The 17,547-nt window shown below is 40.4% G+C and overlaps 1 pseudogene; it reads left to right on the top strand.

Annotated features, from left to right (window-relative positions):
• Positions 1-16,110, top strand: part of LOC142430429 (mitotic checkpoint protein BUB3-like) — a 66,051-nt pseudogene extending 49,941 nt beyond the window's left edge.
• The last annotated feature ends 1,437 nt before the right edge of the window (positions 16,111-17,547 follow it).

Here is a 17,547-nt window from a genome sequence, read left to right as displayed (position 1 = left end):
ACCTATACAGACACAGACCCACAATTGCCTATGTGATGTTAAATATACTCCAGTATTTTCTATTAGATTCCTTTCCATTCACAGATTTTTGTGGTCAGGATTAGTTACATGATTGACCTGATAAAGGGCAGTTACACACAGTTTGTAAACTCTGCTGCCAGAGGGTTAGGTACACCTCAAAAAGGGAACAGGGCAATCTGTAGCTATGGAGATTTTTGGCAGCTTTCAGTTATGAACCAGGATTGACCAAAGACCACAATTAGAGCTCATAGAATAACTACAGAGGTGAAGCTGTTGGAACATGTGTCTTCCGTAGGAAGCTCTGAGAGCCTTCTTATATAGAAATGGAACTGAAGGAAATTCTCCCTCACTCCCTCATTTCTTCTTTTTTTTTTCTCTCTCTCTCTTTGCTTTAGTGCTTTACTTTAGTGAGTTATCATGTAGGATAACCATGTTTTCTTTATATTTAATTTGGAAGAGTAGCCCAACTGGAGAATCCAGCTGAAATCACTGTCTCCAGAATTTATAAATTCTGTGCAAGTAAGAGAAGGCTTTGGTGCTGATGCAATGAGTACTTCCTTGTTTAACACAATTAAAGTTATCTGAACAATAATTTGGCTTACTTTAATGTCACCTATGTGACACGCTAAAGAGTTTCATATAAGAAATTTAAAGACAAAATATTTTGATTTTTTTGAAGAATTAATTGAGAAATATCTACCATGTTTTCCATTTCCTTTTGGTAGGTAGGAAACTGTGAACAATTTGCAGTTCAGTGTTGCTTCCTGTGTAGTAGAATTGTGCCTGTGTATATCTCTGTCAAATGATTCCAGTTTTCAAATCCATTATATTATGTGTTTTCTCTGTTTTAAATTATAATTTAGTATTATTTATATTCATTTCAAAAACATTACTTCAAATATTTGTGAAAAAGGCAGCATATGATAAATAAATGTGTATGCAAACACAGTTGACTTTTCATTTTGGTAAGAGCCAGGCAGTAGACAAGTAATGTAGAATAGAAAGATGATTTGAAAATGTAGAATACAAAGATGATTTCATTTTTACAGTGGACATTAATTGGTTTGCTCACTCTCAATGGCCTAGATTACTTCTGTAACTAGAGGGTAATTCCCTTGTGGGAAGGGGTATATCTTCACTTATTTTGTTTTATTTCTATAGTGACTCGCTGGTAAAATGCTATGCACATGAGCATTCAGTACACATTTCCTGATGGCTTTTTTGTAGCGCACTATTTGGATATCATCATAACTTTGCTTTATCTTTAAAAAATAATTGCGTCCACCTATGTGTTAGGCTGGATAGTCTGGAGAAACAAATCAAGGAAGGCTCATATGTGTGCGAGAAAGAGCTTTATATAAAGAGTAACTGTATATTGAGAAAACACCCCAGCCCAGTCCACATCAAGTCTATAAGTCCAATATTAGCTCATATGTTTGATACCAGTCTGTAAATTCCTCTGCAGACTCACACCACACATGCAATGACACTGAATACAGGAAGATCACAGACCAGTGCATGGAAAGTCTCGTGGATCAGTGGCAGTGGGAGCATCTCAGCACTGGTGTGGGTCTCCACGTGGCTCCTTCGGCTCCAGGGCTCTGACTCCATTAGCGTAGCTGAGTAGGAAGACAAAGCAAAGAGAGTGGGTCTGGCCTCTAGTGAGCTATTTATCTGTAGCCCCTCCAAATGAGGTTTCAAGCTGTGACCTGATTGACAGACTAAACTTCACCCCTTCACTCTTAATAGTCTCAAGTTGACACCAGATTATGTAACTACCATATTCTAGGAATGTTTACATTAATATAACAAGACCTCCTTAGATATGCTTTTATATTTGGACACTTTTGAATCATCACTAAATTAACTTTGTAAGTACTGTAGTCCTTCATTTACCTAAGTTGCCTCAGTTGTAGGGGTCAACATAAAGTCCTCTTTGTGTCTGTACTGTGTATATTAGCCTAGAACTTGCATATAACTGCAGTGTGAAATATGGCCTCCACTGACCATAACAGAAATTCTAAATCATTAGGTAATAAAAAATGCAAACAGGTACATTTCTTTACATAGGCTCAATACTGAATTTCAGTATTGATAATTAAACCCAATGTCTTAATCTGGAAAAAGAAGCAATATTTACAATCCCAGGAGCCCTTGTGGTCCAACAGTCAAATGCTCAGCTATTAACTACAAGGTTGATGGTTCAAAGTTATGTAGTTGCTCTATGGGAGAATGGCCTGGTAATCTATTCCTGTAAACAATACAAAATCCCAAAATCACTCCCGAGAGCCAATGTCAACTCACAGTGACCCCTATAGGAGAGGGTGGAACTGCTCTTGTGAGTATCTGAGATTGTAAATATTTTTTAATTAAAAAATTGTACAAACTTTGAAGCATAAAGACTGTCAACAAAAGTTGGTCTTTTTTCGAATTAAGGAATGGTATTCAGTTAACAGAACAATAATTTTGTATAAGCTGAATTAGAGACAACTGAAGAGAAAAACAAACAAACAGAAAAATTACCATCCACATGTAGTGGCCAAGTGTGTTAGTCTGGGTAAACTAGAGAAACAAATCCACAGAAATTCATATATGTATAAGAGACAGTTTTATATATAGGGTAAGTATACATTCAGACAGCATCCCAACCCAGTTCAGCCCAAGCCCATATGTCTGACCTAGCCCATATGTCCGACACCAATCTATAATGGCCTCAAACTCACAACACACACACACACACACACACACACACACACAATGGTGCCGAATGCAGGAGGATCGCAGGCCAGTGGGTAGAAACTCTTTGAATCCAGTGGTGGTGTAAGCATCTCTGCGCTGGCATGGGTCTCCATGCAGCTTCTCCAGCACCCAGGTCTGCATCAGGGTAAGTCCATATGGCTTCTCCTCAGGATGCCTCACAGGAAGTTGGCCTAGCCAGCTAAGGCAGCTGCATACTGGTCCAACCATCAGAGAACAAGAGACCCGAGAACTACAAAGGTGAGGCTCATTGAGCCATTTATCTCTCCACCCTTCAATTAGCCCCACAAATGTTTATCAGCCAGGTTGGTGCAGTAAACCGTCACTTTCTCACTAAGCTTAGCATAAGGAACTCCATTTTGTAACTATATAACTCAGTCTGGCCTCTCCACCTGAAAAATCCCTCCCTGACTAGCATCCCGTTTTGCAGGAACATTTTTACCCTCAGAGTCACAGGTGCATTGTTTGGAGGATTTTCCCTGCACTGTCTTCACCCACAAACTTTCCGTTGCTTTATTTTATAACCACAATGTCCCAAGCTGTCCCAACTTCCCAAGGCACTCTAGAAAAGCCCCTTACATTTCCCCCTCGGGATCGAGAGCATTTCGGGCAATAGTCACATGCTGGCCACCAGTTACAAAGCACTTCAAACCTGTAATGGTGGTGTGCTTTGAGCCCACTCTGGGTATGTCACACATATATAACTAATTTGTGCTGTGCACCCACAAGGACCTGCCAATTTACAATCCCCAGACCACCCCAGAGAAAATTAGTGGCTATTGAAAAGACCATCAGGACAGGTCTATCTAAAGATACATTTGGTACTATGTTAACTACACAAATAAAGACATTGTACAGTTTAAAAACAAATCTTCCCCAGTCTTACATTTTCTTTCTTTTTTTCTTTAACCCTAACCAAACCTTACATTTTCCCACTCAGCCCCCTTTTCTTTAAAAAGAGTGAGTTCTGTACGGGATATTAAATGTGTTATAGACAGGGTGAGGGGTAGGGTGGGGGAACTGTGCTAGAACCAATGTATTCATCAGTCACCTTTACTCCTTTTTATTTTGTCTTCCTCATCTTCTTGTCCTTCTCTTCCTAATTCTTCCTCTTGCTTTTCTCAGCCTTGATTGCTCCCCTTTGGGCTGCATCAGGCTGCAGAATGATCCTTTTTGTATTTCTCCTTAGGACGGCAGCCTTCTTCTCTTAGGGCTGCTTGCTGTTGTCCACAGTGTTATTCCACAGTCTCCCAGCTTCCTTGTAACCTTCCTGATGGACAGGCTAGGGGGCTCATCTGTGATGTGGGGGAGATACTCAGAACAAAACAAGAAAAAGACTAAGGAAGCCTCTTGCGTACATTGGGGCCCTTGAACTTCCTTGTTTTCTTCCACTGAGCCTTGCCCACTTAGCCATGTCTTCAAATTTCCCCTTCTCTGTGTAGACTCGGTCCACCTCTCTGAGCACTTCTGAGAGGATTGGGAGAAATTGGCTGAAGCATTTGACTGGGTGCTTCTTCTTGAGTGCCTCCCAGCAAGTTTGCACCCCAAAATGCATATGGTGACACTTTTCCTCTGCGTTTCTTAGGATAGCCTTTGCCTGTGTTGAGTTATATTTTATATCATCCACGAGGCACGGAATCACCCAGGGGCGGCCAGCTCTGCCTGGTAGGGTGCTGTTCCTATGGAGAGCAATGCACTGCATTGGCTTGACACTGTAACTCTTTGGGGGAGTAAAAAGCCCACCTTTTTCCTGTGGAGTGGTGGGTGGTTTTGAGCTTGGGACCTTGAGGTTAGCAGCCCAAGGTGTAACTAGTACAACAACAGGGCACCTTCAGTAAAGATTACAGCCAAGAAAACCTGATGGGGAAGTTCTACATGGATTCCTGCGAGTTGAAAATCAAGTTGATGGCACCTGGCAGCAACAGGTTATAATCCTCCCACCTGTCTCTCAGTTCGTTCTATGGTAGTGGCTTATGTGTTGCTATCATTCTGGAATCACTCTACCCATATTTCAAATACCAGCAGGTTATCCATGGTGGAAAAGTTTCAGCAATAACACCCGGAAAGAGTTACTGCTGAAAATGATCTAATAAAGAGTCTATGGACCACAATAGAAACTGCCCAGCATAGGTCTGGGAGGTGGAAGGCAACCGTGGACTCAAGCATGCTTGTAAACATGAAGGTATCTGATGGTGCATTGTCATTTCATTCTGTCACAGAGAATGCTGTCAGGAGGCAGAGTGCAGCTAATGACAACTAGCGCAACGTGACACACAGTACATTAAAGGTATCCTCAGGGCTGCAGTATAGCTACACTGCCTTGTAGCGAAGCGTCCGCCCTCAACTATCTTTTGTCACACAAGCTTCTTCAACAAAATGAGCTCAATTTTGATGATATTTATGCCATATCTATTATAAACTACTTTATCTTGTTTCCATTGCTCAGGAATAGTCTTTGCTTCTCTGAACTATGTAAGTATGGCTTAAGTTGGGAAAAAAAAAGTTGAGATTCCATAAGCACTTACTGCATCTTCCTTTTTATCCCGTATTTTCCTTACATGCCCTCGCTCTTTTGTCTTATTCTTTTTTCGTGTCTTTTTGGCATGCTTCAGATCCTCACTGTGTTAAATTCCTTCTTCCTCAGTTAGCCCTTAGATGCCTCTTCCGTAGAAAGGAGAAGGGAATAGCATGCCTGTTTCACCTTCACAGTGACACATTTCCCTTGGCATTGTATTTAATTAGATGATAGGGGTGTCGTGCTGTGCTGTGTTACATTAAGGGCAATGCGGTGCCATGGTCAAACATGCTGTAACTCCCGCCGTGCGGTGCAATTGGACTTTTGTGACAACCCGCGTGCCAAATCGTAGATGGTAAGCACTAACCAAAACATCTGCACAAGGGACAGAAGGGCCAGAGGAGCACCTATCATCCAATTAAAATCATTGTTAGCTTGAAACACAAAAGCTTGATTTATGACAGAAAACTTTTAATTTTATAATAGTGTCAGAACAGAACATATCATTGGGCTCTCCTGTAGGACATCTGCTTGTTCAACAAATAATTATTGATTGCCTACCTTTTCATAGCATTGATAGAGAACACAAATTGTGGTTTCCTTCCTTAAGGACCTGGCTCTGTGGAGGAGCCCTTGTGCCCCAGTGGTTAAAGCACCCGACTGCTAATGCAAGGGTTGCTGGTTCAAACCCTCCAGCTGCTCTGAGGGAGAAAGATGTGGCAGTGTGCTTCCACAAAGATCTATATCCTTGGGAGTCCCGGAGAGCAGTTTTACTCTGAACTGGATGCTCAATTGAGCAAATCAGAGAAGCAGGATTATATGCGGAGGAATGTGGCATCAGGATTGGAGGAAGGCATATTAACAACCTGTTCTATGCAGATGACACAACCGTGCTTGCTGAAAGTGAAGAGGACTTGGAGCATTTGTTGGTGAAGATCACAGATTTCAGCCTTCATTATGGACTACAGCTCAGTGTAAAGAAGACTAACCCCCCCCCATGGGACCAATAGGTAACATCCTGATAAATGGAGAAAAGATTGTAGTTGTCAAAGATTTTTTTTCTTTGCATCCCCAATCAATGCCCACGGAAGCAGCTCTCAAGAGATCGTGAGATGAGTTGCATTAGGTAAATCCGCCGCAGAAACCTCTTTAGCTCTTGAAGATCAAGGATGCTCCATTGAGGACTGTGGTGCACCTGACCTAAACAAGGGTATTCTCTATGGTGTCATATGCATGTACAAGTGGGACATGGAATAAGGAAGACAGGCGAAGAATCGATGCATCTACATGTGTTGCTGGTGAAGAATATTGGAAGTATCATGGACTGCTAAAAGGACAAACCGATTTGTCTTGGAAGACACACGGGCAGAGTGCTTCTTAGAGGCAAAAATGGCAAGTCTTGGTCTTACATACTTTGGACATATTGTCAGAGCAGTCCCTGGAGAAAGATATCCTGCTTGGTAAAGTGGAGAGGCTATGTAAAAGAGGAAAGCCGTCGATGAGATGGATTGCCACAGTGGCTGTACTGATGGGCCAGGAACAGGACCAATTGTCAGGGTGGTTCAGGGCCATGCAGTGTTTCATTCTGTTGTTCATAGGAGCTGATTGTATGGTGCCTAACAACAACAATTTTGGTAAATCAAAGAAGCTCCTTCTTTTTGTTTGGCAATGATTCATGGTAAAGGATATACAGTCATTTTAAATTTGAGTTACCTTCCTTATTCCTTGACCTTGTTTTATCTCCCTCTTATGGAAGCCCGCCCAGGCTAGGTTAAATGCAGATAACAAAAAGTTGACTCACTTCCACTAAGTTGTTTTGAAGAAAAGTAACGGGATTTGCTCAACCTGGGTTTATTCAGTCTGTAAGCAACTGCAACTGGACCTGACTATATACTAAACATGACGTTACAAGCGGACTGCCTGTGCAAACCCCACGCATCGTGGACGTCTTTGCTGAACATGGAAGACACGGCTGCGTGAAGCACACCTGGTCTGCCCAAGATGCATAAACATGAAGTTACTGAAGGAATTTTATGAATATGGACAACTTCCCTCTTACCCATCCTATAAAAAGGTGAACCCTCAGGTATCAGAGAGCAAGCTCTGAGGAACTGTCCTCCAGCCTCCTTGCAGGGTGCTGTTCAAGAAAGCTACTTCCTCTTTCTCCAAGACCATCATCCAGAGAGTAGATTTCTGTGCTCACCAAGCAGGGATCCTCTTGGGTTGGTTTACATTCCATGGTAAAATTGGATATTTTGGTGGAAATGCGCCAGGACACACCGCGTGGCATGGGAAGAAGCCGTCTATTAGCAATGCATCATGCCTTTAGTTAAACACACCATACCATTGCGATGTTCAAAGAGCATGCGCTGATTATGAATAACCATGTTCAGCCTTGCGTGGAGGCAACCACTCACCTGCTTGATTTGTTTTGAGTCTGATGCTATTTATGAAGTCAGGATGATTGGTGGCATGTATGAGGTTTCACCTCAGAAGTCAGATCCAGACAGACTTTGCTGGAGATTAAAATCCAGCATTGGAAAAACACATGAACACCCCTATCCCAGGATTTTCCTCTCTATTTGAAGGCTCAAAACACCACGAAATGGGGCTATGTTGTTAGCTGGCACCTACCCTGACATGCGCTCTGAATATTACAGTTTCCATGAACTAAGGCTATACCCCAAGAGTCAATTCCATGTCCTTAAAAAACTTAGTCTGTGCCACTAGAAAGTTTCTTTAGAGGCTGTTGGTAGTTCTCTTGGGTGGGAATTACTGAAACTAGATTGATATTACAAGACTATTTAGTGATGAGAAACCATTGCTTGGCTATTGGGAAAACAGAATTTGATCTATCCCATCAAGATTAACATTAAAAACTAAAGTGTGGCAGTCCTGGAATTAATGAGAAGTTTGGTCCAGAAGATGATCTATTGCCCTAAAGCAGATACCAGTAGAAAGAGAAGTTAGTGACAGAAAATGATAAATAACACAGTTAGATCATATTCGAGGAGAGTCTTAAATCTTTCTAAAGCTAATGAATGGATGTCAGTGACAGCTCAGTTAATGCTGATAAATAAGGACAGGTTGCTGGATGGTAGAATATGGGGTTAATGTGCGCACCCTTCAGCATACAAGATTTTAAAAAAGTCATCGAGTCAAGTGTGTGTAGCATTAACTATGAATTATCAGAATGAAGATGGGATAAAGTGCAAGTCAAATCTGTATTTGCCATTAAATCTGAGCTGGCTTTGTCCAAAGGCATCTTTTCAATCTTTTGGTGGATCGAAGGGGACCCACTTCTTAAAGCAAATGTGCGTGTATTTTTAAAATGCGAAGAAGAGTCCATGTAAATAAAAAACAAGCCTCAGAAATGAACGGCATATTCACAAAGCATTGCTATTGTGAATTTTGATTCTGAACATTTGGAACTGTGTGGACAGTATTGATATTTGGCTCTGAGAATGAAAGGCAAAGAGCAGCCCTGGCCAGCGATGGACGAGACTGGAATGTCAGATAATGAGAGGAGAGAAGCCAGAAACACAGGGCTCAGGTCTCTGGGAGGATAACAGATGAGAACAGCGCCATCAGAGCGAAAAATGTGGAATCATGACGTCTTTGATGACTGTCCTTACAGCCGTCTACGGATACCATAAAGCAACTGTACAGAAGTAAAAAGCATTGTTCAAAGGCCTGTCTCTGAGTTCCATTAGTAATGATGTGACAAAAAGCAAAACACCTACATCACTAGGCAGACTCTTTGAAGACATGGATGAGTGAGATGTCACCAAATCTTCTATGTGTTTATTAAATGATGTGGAATAAAGCATTTGTATTAGAGACAAAGATTTAATATGTGGTAGGTTAAAATGTAAAGAAATACACTAACAATAGCATCAACAGCAACAATGTAGTTGCTATAGCGTTGATTCTGACCCATGTTAACCCCACGTGTATAGAGTAGGACTTCTGGAGTTATCAAGGATTGACCTTTCAGAAGCAAACCTGCAGGTCTCCTAAACGTGCTTCTGGGTGGGCTTGGACTCAGGCCTTTCTGTTAGTAGTAAACCATTTAATCATTTTCACCAACCAGCGAGTCCTAATAAGTATCAATCAGGAGAGCATCAAAGGAACCCTGGTGGCACAATGGGCGAAATCATTCGATAACAGCTAAATAATATGGTGGGGATAGATTCTCCTATTAGTCAAATAAACAGCCTTGCCCAGGGCTAGATACCCTACACTCACTCTCTTTAGACATGTATCTCCAAAATGAAGGAAGGAAGGAAGGAAGAAAAGAATGAGTGAAAAAAACAAACAAAACTCGATTTTTAAATCATAGTGAGCCTCTAGGACAGGACAGGACTGCCTCTGTGGGTTTCTGAGACTGTAGCTCTTTATGGAAGTAGAGAGCCTTGTCTTTCTCCCAAGGAGTGACTAGTAGTTTTGAACTGGTGAGCATGCGATTAGCAGCCAATGCATAACCACTGCAACACCAGGGATCCTTGTAAATATTGCTATCTAAAGACAAATTTTAATAAAGGTAGCCTCACAGAGAAGGCCCTTCAGAGACTAATGCCTAAATAGGAGAGATATGACCCCTGTGATTATGATGTCATTACTTAAAACACAAAATTTTAGCTAATTGGTTGTTTTCATTCCTTGGTTTTATAATTCATTAAATAATCATTTTGGAGGAGTTTTTCCATAAAGGGAAATTTAGTTGCCTTGAGAAAAAAAACTTAAACGCACACTTCAGAAACCTATATTGCCTGTTCATACACGTGTTTATGTGTTCAGCTATTTGTTCTTCAAGCTGCTAATGATACAGTGTTGAGCAAAAACAGATGTGATCCCTGCCCTCACATAGATTATTCTAGTTGGGAAGGTGTGCAAGTACACTAAGTAATTGGTCACACAAATAAGAACCCTTGTGACACTGTTGGGTAAGTGTTGGACTGCTGGCCACAAGATCAGTGGTTTAAAACTACCAGATGCTCAGTGGGACAATGCTGAGGCTTCTCCTGTAAAGATTTACAACCTCGAAAACTCTGTAGTGGGGTACTATGAGTCAGAATCCTCCAGATGGTATGGAATTAGTTTGAGATGATCATAACCATGAACGTGTTTTGAAGGAGGGAAACAGGTTTGTGAGCATTGAGGACAAAAGACTTAAGTCCAGAAAAGCCTGGACTTGGGGGCTAAGGATGAGTGAAAGTTACTTAGGTCAGTGTGGTTCAGAAGAGAATTCCAGACAAAAAGAAGACCATCATTAGCACCCTTTACGGAAGGATGAAGTGGCAATTTTCAGATAGAACACTTGAGAGCAAGTTCTGGGTCTGACTCGCTGCTACTGCTCCACAAAATCTTAATTCCACCACTTATTAGCTGCATATACATAATTAATGTCTCTGAGCCTCAATTCCATAGGAGAGGATTTAAATAGTAAAGGTTAAATGATAATACAAATTTCTTAGAATTGTTTTGCATTTAGTGAATGATTCTATGCAAAATATTTAGAATAGTGCCCAGCTAGTCCTAAATAAATGTTAGCGATTTGTATTAAGTGAAAGAAGTCATGAGTTTTCAGTCAGGCAATTCTTATTTTCATAGAGTTTTAATTTTTATCAAATTTTAAATTCAAAGTTTTCATTTTTGTCAAAGTAAAAAGAACTGCACACACATGGTTCACAAGTATAAACGGGTTCTACAAGGTTTATCATGAGAAACAGCTTACCCCACCATCTCTGCACCTCAACATTTTGAACCCCAGTAAGCAATTGCTTTTATCTCTATTTTTAAAAACAATATGCTTGTATTGCTTCACTTTTTTCCGTTTATTAGTTTTTTCTTCTTTGTAACTAACTTTCATGCCTTGCCTCTACCCTTACCATATGCGTGTTAGAAGTAGTGACCCTTTCTACCTTCCTGATAAGTAGAACCTGCCCACCCCACCCCCACAGCATTTACATTTGTATGATGGTGTTAATTTGAATACAGCTTGGTCAAGCAGTGCTATGATTATTTATACTTCCTTTCTTAGCATTTGTTTCTGCCTAAAGGTAGCAATTGTCCTTTCATTTTCTATACTTGCTTCTTTTTCTATGCATTGATCACTCACTCCGCCCTAACTCTCCCCATGGTGCTTAGCCATTTCAAGACTTCAAGATGCAGTAGGCTGTTTCCAGATTTTCTTCTTTTACAAAGTACCTCGTGGAGCTGTAAGATGCAGGGCTTGCTCTTGTGACCTGGTCTACTCTCTTGTCCTGCATTTTCCTTTCTCATCACCCTGGAGCTTCCCTTCACTTCCCTGTTCTCTGAGTTTCCTTTTTTCTTGATTATATTTATCACTCATCCCTGTTCTTACCTCTAACTTTGGTGAAGTACATACTCTAATACAGTGGTTCTCAACCTTCCTAATGTCACGACCCTTTAATACAGTTCCTCATGTGGTGGTGAACCCCCTCCGCCGTCAATCATAAAATTATTTTTGTTGTTACTTCATCACTGTAATTTTGCTGCTGTTATGAATCGGGCAACCCCTGTGAAAGGGTCATTCGATCCCTGAAGGGGTCATGACCCACAGGTTGAGAACCACTGTTCTAATACCTTTCAGAGAAAAGATGCATAAGAATGGCCGTAAATATTGGATGCAGGTCACTGGTTGGATGAAATTCATAGTCAATAGATTGACCATTTGTACTAGTTCTCACTGTAGAGATGATCCCATTATGCCAGATCTCATCACAGAGCTGTTCAGAGCTGTTTACATTATATATCGCAGATGGAAGGTGACTATATCATTACATAACTGTCAAGTTACATCATTACATAACTACCATGTTAATACCATCGCTGCCCAACTTGGCCCAGCCAAGTTGACACATAACCACTACAGTCGTCTATCAGGACTAAAGAAGGGGAGTCACACATTTTGCATAGGAAGTAGTAGAGAAACGTTTTGTGGTATCATATTTACTCTTAGACATGTTTTTCAATCAATCTTGCAGCTTCTATTCTTACCTTCACCTTTCCCTAATATCCAACGGTACATGTGTGGTGAAAACTGGGTTTGTTGTTTTCCTGTTGGCTTAGAACACAGCTTACACAGAACCTGTTAAGCTAGAATTTTTACCTGCTCTTCTGACTTAAATTTTATCAAATAATATTCTTTCCTTCCCCTCTGTTATTTTGAGGTTATATCCTTCAGGTTTTTTCCCCCCTGTATTGTAGTTTTAGAGAAAGCAAAGATCAGAGTTAAATGCATGTGTTTACCTTGCTGAAAGTAAAGAAATTCTTTGAACTTGAGTTTTTTCTTTCATAGAGAGTTCTTAATACATTTTGAAATTAGTTTTTATTTTTCCTGCCCCCTCTTCACCTATACAAAGGTAAATAAAAATAAAAGTGTTGCTACAAAATCACAGAAGCCATTATGAAACAAACATATTAATATGTGAAACTATTGTTTCTTGTCATATCCTCCAACTAGGCCTATACACTTCTGAAGGTGGTGTTTTCATCTTTATAACCTTTCCCTAGAGCCCTGGTGGCGTAATGGAAGGTCAAGGTCAAGGTAATGCAAGTTTGAAACCACCAGCCACTCTTCAGGAGAAAGTCTGAGCTTTTTTTTAGAGTTCTAGTCTCATACACACAAGGGGACAATTATTCCTTGTCATAGAGGCTTACTATGAGTCAGCATCAACTTGATGGCCACGAGTTTTTAACCTTTCCCTGAAGAATTTTCCAGTTTTCCATTTACACCACATCAAAGTTGTGTTTCTTTTCACTGTTCTTTGAATTTGTAGACCAGAAAGAAGTCTGAATGACTGAGATGAAGTCTGTAGGTTTGATGGGATAACATTTCCAAGTGAAATTTTCACTACCCTCAGAGAATGAGCAGGCACATTGTTGTGATAGGAATAAAAATCTTGGTGCTAGTTTCCTGACTTTTTCTCACCATGTCAGTTTTCAATGTTCTTAAAAAGTTCTTCATAATAAGCCACGTGCTTGTCCTGTGTCCTTCGAGAAAATCTATGAAAATTGACTCTGGAATCCCAAATAACAGTAACCATTACTTTTGGATCTGACTTTTCTGCCTTGATCTCTTTGAGGTCTTCCTGACCTTCCTTAAAATTCTGATCCATTTAAAAACTGCAGTTTTTTGTGTGGTATAGTCATCATGTAAACATGTTGCAAAGCTTCAGTGATTTGGGATAATAACTGCTTGAGTGTTCTTTAAAACTTGATATTAGCTCTAATACCTGATAAATTTTTCCCCCTAAAAAATCCCTATTAAAAAAGTGTCCACTATGAGACTAAGCAAGTACATTACTGAGAAACCTTGTATGTATCCATCGACTGATCACAGATATGTTTAAACATATTTTGTTTTGAATAAACCCACTGGCAATACTTTTTGACTTAACCTCATAGATACTTTCATATGAAAACAATAAAAGTTTTAGTCATGTTTCCCTATAACTGATTTTTTATTTGCCTTCAACACTGATAATGTATTTTTGACTGTTAGAATTTAATGGTGAGATTTTACTGAAAGGCCAGTTCAAATTAAAATCTATATGTTATTCTTTAATAATGATTATTACTTTAAGAAAAACTATAATTTTAGTTAAAAGAATGATAATGAATTCATAATTACTCAAGGAGTTATTGGCAAGTTTAGGAATTATTTTGATTTTTAAAATGTACTATATTTGGTCTTCTGGGGAGCTCATGGGCTGGCGCTGGTGGAGCTGTCTGTAGGGGAGCCCCCTGACCAGCTGGAATAACAATAAATAATAAATCCAAGCTGAACCAGCCACCCAAAGATGGCATCTCTGTGAAGTTCATCCCAAACACCTCCGATTTCCTGCTGGTGTTCTATTGGGACACATCCCTGTGCTTCTGTGATGTGCCAGCCAAATCCATGCCACTCAAGTACAGCTCTTTCTATGCTTTCTATTAGCAAGGGGTTAGATTATCAACTGATTTTAATACTGAGAAAGAAAACCTTGTTGAGACCCTGTATGTCCCCATTAGATGTATTGAATACTGTCCAGAAGTGACACTGTGTTACTGGACGTTGGGATCAGACAGTTAACTTGTGGGATCCTTGATCACCTTGTAATGCTGGAACCTTCTTGCAGCCTGCAAAGGTGTACTAGGGGGGTACCCCACAAAACCAGAATTTCTGGGTATAGTGGGACCTCAGAGCGCCTCATTTTTCCTGCTGGGCAAGGCAACATGCTCTGAGTTAGTGGATCCAGTGGCATAGCCTGGGAAGGTTCTCTGTAGTCACAGTGATTTTTTTCATAAAAGCACTTCCCTAGAACCTGTTTTTTTTTTTTTTTGTGATGGTCAATTTAAAAGAAAAGCGTGCGGCTTTGAAGTTGTGTTTCCTGCTGTGGAAAAATGCCACAGAAACTGTCGTGATGTTGAACACAGCTTACAAGGACAGTGCTATGGGAAAAACTCAAGTGTGCAAGTGATTTTCTTGTTTCAAAAAAGGTAAGATATTGATTGATGACAAACCTCATTCTGAATGTCCCTCAACTTACCAAACACAAGAAAATGTTGACTTACAGTGCATTTGGAGCTCAATCTTCCAAGTCAGATTGTTAATCAAGCTTTTTATTTAGAGGTTCTGAAAAGATTGGGTAACAGTGTGTAACAAAAAAAGGTCTTTATGGCAGATTGGGGATTGGATTTGCCACCACGACAATGCACCTGTTCACACAGTCATCTCAGTGTGCTAGTTTGGGGAAAAAACAGCATGCTCTTTTGCTCCATGACCTTACTCACCTGACGTTGCTCTGTTAGACTTCTTTTGTTTCTGCAAATGCAGAGGGACATGGAAGGACGGCAATTTGATGAGGTGAAGAAAGGTGAAGGAAATAAAAGAGGGAGTCATCCAAACAGATGAGTTTGAAAAATGTTTCCAAGAGTGGAATCACAGATTTGACACATGGATTAATGTATTAAGTATAATGGAGAGTACTTTGAAGGTGATAAGGATTTTTGGTTAAAAAAATAAATTTAATAGCTTTGACAAAGAAATTCCATTTTGGGGCGTACCTTCTCATACACTCTCTCCATGTCTGGCAACCAGCTTATTGTGGGGACAGTGGGCAGAGGAGGGCTGCTATGGGACTTGTGGAACAAGGGCTCTTTGCAACATCGCTGGGAGGCCAGCTTCAAGTACCAGACACGAAGCATCTGTGCCTTTCTCAGCAAGCGGGGTTATGTGGTAAGCTACATTGAAGGCTGGGTGGCTGTCGAATATTGGACTCAAGCCCTGAGGTACAGTAGAAGTACACCTTCAAATGGTACCGACTAAAACAAAATAATATCGAGCAGGTCTACCCAGTCAATGCCTTTTCCTTCCACAGAATCCACAACACATTTGCCACAGTTAGGTCTGATGGATTTGTGAATATTTGGGATCCATTTAACAAGAAATGACTTTGCCAGTTCCACTGGTACCCTACCAGCATCACATCCCTTGCTTTAGAAATGATGGGACCACACTCACAATAGCATCATCAAATATGTATGAGATGGATGACACAAAGCATCCTGAAGATGGTCTCTTTAGTCCCCTAGAGACAAGATGCAGAAACAAAGCCAAGTCTACCTCACCATCCTGGGAAAGTGGTTTCCCTGTGGAAAGCTTGGTTTGCTTGCTCCAAAGAAATGAATATCCCCCCAAAGGATTTATAGTAGTCCTTGGAGACACACTGTATAGTGTGTGGGTTTCTCTGCTTTCTATCATAAAAGGAAACTTGCTTGTGTACCATGTACTGCCGAATGCTGTTTAGGATCAGGGGTCTTTGCATTCTCATGCAGAGGTCTGAAGAATTGTCTTGTGCTTCCCCTCCTGTCCCCCTACCTGCCCCTCCCACCCCCACATGCCCCAGGCTGTTTCTGAGCAGCCTGAGTTCTTTTTATCACATCATCTGACCTGTTATTTCTTTGTTATCTAATAAATCCAAGATTCGGAACTCTTCAAAAAATAATGTAATCTTTCTTTAGTGTTACTTTGCTCCTGAAACTTTCACTTCTTATTAAAAAACCTACCTCCATTAAGTTAAAAAAAAAAAAGGAAGTAGAGTAGATGCTATCCAATTACTATCTTTGATTCAATCCAGGAAACCTTGCTCAAATGTTTACAGGCGTGTTCTCGATATTAGAAAAATAAAACTAGGTCAAGTTCCTAACGTGCTTATTTCCTTGTTAACAGACATTGAGGAAGTTGAAATGAAAATAGACAGAGATTAGTTTTTGGACTATTTGTGTATTGCATTCGATCCTCCTTTCCCAATTATTTAATTTTTAAACTATTTTTTTCCTTAAACTCTTTCCAAGTAAGCTTCCAGCTTTAATGGTGATAAACATTGTCAAGATATCTGAAGAAAAACATGTACAGCTGGCCCCGGATACCCTTCCCGTGGGGTCGACTCATGACTCAAACCCACCGTTAACACTCGGGTCTTTCATTAGAGTGTCTGGGTCTTATTGAGTTGAAGATACTTGCTGTTCTTATTTGTATCTCGGAATCCTCAGAATATTTCATGTCCGTAGGATTGGGGAGTCTAGAACCGGAGAGGAATGCATGTTCTTGGCCCTCTGTAGGACATAATCAGTAACACACTAGCAAAGACAAAGGGAGGAGAGAACATCTGAAGAGGAAGACCGGTGGTACTAAGGAGAGCTGGCCATTTTTTTTCAATGGTTGGATGCACTTTAGGATTTTCTTAAAGCAAATTTTTATTTAAAAAAATTTAATTTAGGAAATGAACAATTTTTGAATATCTGTATAGCACTTCCCAACTACCCAGCACACTGGATTGGCCAATACATAGTGGCTGCCGACGCCTGTGGACTGGTAAGGTTTTTGGAAGATCCTCATTAGCTCCTGGAGGGAGGAGACCGTGTTTGCATTTGATTTCTCCTATATCCCTTCTCAAAATCTACTGTTTGTCCTTTTGTTAGGAGAAGTGAGGGTCTCCGCTGAATTTGTTGGTCAACTGATTGAACGTATCTTACTTAAATAGATCTTGTTTCATTCCATCCTGCATATTCCCTCTGACCTGAATTTTTCTTTTTTGAGGGCTTTTTCCCCCCCTCTGTTGAACCCTGAACGATGCCCTAACTCCAGTTAAATGTTTAGGTTCTTATTAGCTCTTGCAGTTGGAATTTATCTGTAGATGCTGGAAGTTACTCCATGTAACGGTTCATGGACCCCTAAGTATTTA

This window comes from Tenrec ecaudatus, chromosome 17 (genome assembly GCF_050624435.1).
Source record: "Tenrec ecaudatus isolate mTenEca1 chromosome 17, mTenEca1.hap1, whole genome shotgun sequence".
Lineage (NCBI taxonomy): Eukaryota > Metazoa > Chordata > Mammalia > Afrosoricida > Tenrecidae > Tenrec > Tenrec ecaudatus.
The sequence above is the reverse complement of the archived record's forward strand: the minus strand, read 5'-3'. Positions and strand labels throughout refer to the sequence as shown.